This window comes from Temnothorax nylanderi, unplaced genomic scaffold, assembly GCF_030848795.1.
Source record: "Temnothorax nylanderi isolate EJ_2023f unplaced genomic scaffold, tnyl_v1.0 TNYL_tig0058_pilon, whole genome shotgun sequence".
Lineage (NCBI taxonomy): Eukaryota > Metazoa > Arthropoda > Insecta > Hymenoptera > Formicidae > Temnothorax > Temnothorax nylanderi.
The window spans coordinates 1,050,800-1,056,077 of NW_027249120.1; positions in this window are offsets into that span (position 1 = coordinate 1,050,800).

Genomic DNA, 5,278 nt, shown 5'->3' on the forward strand with positions numbered 1-5,278 from the left:
TCAACAGTATCGTCCCTAATATTTGTTTAATTGATCGCAATCACGTAAATTTAACTACAATTGCAGTGAGACAGTGGTACGTCTGACAGTCGGTCTGACGCGCGATCGTCTTGAAATGATCTCATTTATCTTCTAGTACCCTAGCGGGCAGAGCTCACTGTCTTGCGAAATTAATCAGGCGACTGCAGACGAGCCTTTGTTGCCTGTGCTGCCCTGATCTCGTCCCATTCCTGTCACGACAAATTGGCGAATATACATTACGTCTCAGTTTTTCCTATACTTCATACATCATACACTCATACATCAGTTTCATCGTTTTCATAATTCTTAATTAATCATAATCAATCCGTGTTTTTTTATATATAAAGATGTACTACAACCTTCCTAGAAGAAAAATCATCGTTCATCAATTAAATTCAAATATAAAATAACGGCAATTCAGAATATCTCGAAGTGCAAACAGTCTCTAATATATATAGAACTTTTGAGGGAAATAGAAATAACTTTATCGATAGACGTACAAGATGGGACAAGTTCATCGCGTCTTGCAATTAACTACTACACGCTACAGCGTACCATATAGGAACGAACTTCCCTATAAGAGACGGGGACCCGGTTCGATTAACCGACGTAAAGTCTTCATAGAGAATCCTTCGTCGTATCTACCATCGAACTTTAGTAACGAGCTGGTATAGCTGGTGATCTTCCCACGTCGACCCACAAAGATGTACGGAGGGTTCGACGCCGAAGCGTTCGGAACGGAAAGGGAAGACTAGGTATACGCGAGCCATTTGGATCGATCTGAGATTCTTTGTCTCCTTTGTTTACTTTACGAAACGATTCGGTTACCCGGCGCAATAATTTGACTTTAATTGACATTATACACAACGCACGAGGATAACTTGGCTCGGGTTACGCAGTTTGCGCGACAGCATCGCTGAAGAACACTCGAGAGAGAAAGCGACGAGAGAGGAAAGAAGGAATATTATGAAGATGAATCTCGTTTTAATATAAATTAGAATTTGATATTGAAATATCACGTAAGCTTATATTTCTTTATATAAAAAGAATTAATTATAATAATTACATTATAAGAGTAAAAGTTAAATAATGTCGACTCTATTCATAATTTCAGTTTGATGAAAAAATATTGAACGTATGATAAACAGCGTAACCGTAACCGAATGCAAACAGCGCAGCTATTCATTTTTCAGTTTGGTTGTTTTGGTAGCGAGTAAAATTTTGCACGAACGAGCAACTGAAAGTAAGAGAATACACTGGTACGCACATTTGTGGCGGCCGGGCAATGAAAAAAATATATATGTGTGTGGTGTGCGTGCACTCGGTACGATGGAGTACCTTCGGGTAATTTGAGTACGAGCCAGCCAAAGTACGACTAGCGGGTCGAATCGCTTCTGTAGGGGTGCGGTTCGTGAAACAAAGAGCGTCGGTTCGCCGGTACCGGTAAAACGACCGGCGGGACAATACGAAAGTTTTACGACTGTCGAAACTCTCCGTGCTCGGCCGACTGCGTTTTCACCAGCAATGGCGAGAAGCGCAGCGAAAAAAAGGCCGAACCGCCGTGTAGGTAAAATCGAAACTTCAACTCGTCCCCCCATTGTCGTCACGTTCGACGAAATGGCGATACGAGGGCATTATGAAACCGCATGAAATGCAAAAAAGTACACGTGTCGGAGCTGTTGCTCGTATATAAAAATAAGACAAACAATCAAACTTTTCCAAACTGTTTCCCTTCATTTGTATCTATTTTTCATTTATAAAAATATAAGTAGATTTTTTGCATATTACCTATTAGAATAATTAATTTCGTCAGAAGATGAAAGACTTTTGTGGCTTCTGATTAGGATTTTGAAGAGATATGTGTGTATGATAGAACTAATTAATATATTTAAAATTTACATAATATTTAACTTGTATAATATGATTTACATATTTTACTTTAATAATTTATAACATTTTGCAAATTATGTAGATTCCCCCCTCTCTCTATCTATCTATCTATCTATCTATCTCTTTCTCTCTCTCTCTTAGAGTGGAATCCCTACTAACGTTTCAGAACTTGCGAGTAACTTGCTCGTAATTATTATTTAAGACACGTGCGTCGTATCAGAAAAGACAATTTCACCAAGCACGTTAATTTAACTATGCGAAGTGAGACGCGTGCACGCATCCCGATGTGTGGGGCACGCACTTGCTATAGGGTACATGCCATCGAATTAAGCACCGACGCGAAGCGTAATTCGCTTAGTTTCCCTTTCGAAGAGACCCGTCGGTTTCGGCTACGTCGAAAACCGCGTTATTATCTTGCCTCACAAAGGGCACCGGTCGTAACTTTCGAGTAACCGTGCGCATGTTGCGCTCGCATCGCACACGGGCGAAGGGCTTTTAGCAACAAAGAGCAATCTGTGATCGTTATTGACTGCCTACGCGAACGTGCGCTTCGTTTGAAACTTCTCCCCTCCTGTCGATGTCGACGAACTGTAAATACTGTACGCGTTGCAGGCGGTATATGTTTTATTGTTTTCGAAATACGAACTGTTCAATTTGATAACACTGAAAAATTTCGATGCAATAAAGCACATCCTGTTTTCTGTACTGTTATAACTTAATCTACATGACACAATGATAATAGGACTTCTCTTGGAGAAAGCTCTTTGCGGGCTTTTCGTATCATTACTTTTTCTTTGATATCTGCTATTCTTACTGCTTTTCTGTAAAGTTGGCGCTACGCTACCGTCTAATTCCACTTGCAAATGGCTGTCGCCAACAAAGTTTGTCCGTGGTTTCGTGTGTACTTGCCGCGACCCCGATATCGATCTTGTTCCACGGCTACACCTCGGAGAGCTTTGGGAAACCACCGTCGGAAATAACATCTTCGTGCCTCTCGGGAACGCCACTCGATGTCGCAAACAATGACTTTCTAACTCGTCCAGGATGGTGCGGGATGCGCGCACGGGTCCCTGCGTAGCTGCCAATACCTCCGGGGCAAAGTTAGCTGCACGACCCTCGGCCCTCCGTAGATGGACAATGGGTCCTCTCTTCCCCTCGGTCATTATGAAGTGAACTCGCCTCCAACGATGGCTAAATCTAATCCGACACTCGTACTCGAAGGGCCGTCCGGCACGAAGGGTTAGATCAAGTTAGAACGATTGCCGGGGCTAAGGGAGATATGATGTTGACCAAATTTGATTGCAAAATTGGAACGACTCTCTAATAATACTGAAATATTTAGAATCTCTTACATGTACATTTTAGTCTGTACATTTAACAAACTTTTGAAAATTATTTTAAACCGACCTTTCAAGACTGCGAATATGACGAATAAATAAGAAATTTTTATTTTATTGTTGTCGTGGATAAAAACTAAGTATAAGGAATTTTGCGCATTGATTTGTAAAATCATTCATCTATACGAACGTAATCCATTACGCCGATGTGCCGTCTTACTTAAGGCCGATTACGTCAGCGTCGAGTTTAATTAAGGAAATTTTCTTTCCCTGTCCATATACACAGGGAATTGTCAGGTCGGGCTTGCTCGATCGAGACGAGCGAGCCTCAAAATACCTTTCATTAATTCACGACAGAGGCTGAGGAAAGCTAAGACGAGATAAGATTTCAGTCGGTTGTGCGTGGTAGCAAACAGGTGCACGTAAGAAACACACTTGGTGCTTCGATAAGAACCCAATAACGGCGCGCAACATAATCCTGATTGGCAGAGTGCTTGTAACGCGACACCATCGCCATCGGGTTCCACGAGCGCCTCGAGTGCGTTTTCTTCTTTTTCCCCCGCGAGAGACGCCTTTGCGATACGTTCGCCTTTCTTGCGGCGCGGCTTGGCGCTGCGGGCACGGCCCTTCGATCCCAACGGAGAGCCAAATTTCATTACATTTGCTCCGCCGACGCGATAGTATCGAATTAACCCTACGGTACTCGCTCGCGTTTGCCGGCGGCAAACCGATTCACGGCAATTAGGGTGATTCGCCTATGCTATGTAGATGGGAAAGACGATCTCATCGAGTTTCGCGATTGTGCGCCGCGCGTGCTGTCCGGCCGATTGGCATTTCATAGGTGTAACGACACAAACGTTAATTAGCATCGGACCCGCGGGCGAACGGGATATTCGAGTGGATTGCGCGGAACGGCGGGGAGAGGGGAGGGAAGTTGATATCGGCAAACTAGGGAAAAGGGAGGAGATATTGCATCATGCGGAGAATCGCGCGTAATGACTGAGAACGTGGAAAATTCTATGCACGATGCACGACGAGGCGTGTTTTGCAGCGCGCAGCATTAAGTAATTAACGTCGCTGTCGTAAATAATGCGCGTAATTTACACGTACGCGCGTACACTCGCGCGACGAACGAGACGCGCGGTCGTCGTAAATAACAAATTCATATTACAATAGGTATGGCGTTGCGCACCAGCATAAATTTATATTTGATTCGTTCGCTCTCGTATGCACCTGCGTTCGCGCAATCTGTTGCATCGGTCGGCGGCGAAACGTACTTTTGGGCTCTAGTGTACCGACCGCCCTCGCGGCCTTGGTATAGCCGCATTAATTACAACCCACTACTTCGTATTGAGATTAATGACATCGGTTTTGTATTTTATGTGGGGATGGGTTTATTGGCGATGCGCGGCTTCCCGTTAGACGGGCCGCGTAAATGCGGCCGGTGCTAATTGGTACAGACGATCTCGCAACGACGGCAACGAGCCGTACGGCGTACGCTCGCCATATCTCTCTTACCGCGGACAAAAGGACCACTGGAAATTCACCGAGTCCCGCTAAAATATTGAATGGCTGCCAAGATAACCGGCCCGCGTCTCACTAACCGCGATTTCTCGCTTCATTTGCCCGCTCTATTGAAGTCATCGATTATGCATCGAGCACGCCCCAGAAACAGGCAGATTGCCGATACGATTTTTGTTAAATATGTTTCGTTCGTTTAAAGAACGAGATATCGTATCCCAATCGATCACGTAGAACTCATTAATGAGAGAGCAGCAGTCCGCATGCGATTGGAAGATAAAACGATATTAAAATTATAAATTCCCGTGACTCAGATGCGAGTCGAGATACAAGATCGGTGCCGATGCACGAATTTTTAATTTGCAGTTCCCGTTTACTCATCGTGCCATTGCACATCGCGAATTTCCATGTCACACGTGAAGAAACAAGAATAGTAATTTTATCTTCCGGTTGGTCCATAAATTAATTCTATCGGACACGAAGCTGTTTACGTTCGACAGTTAATTGCG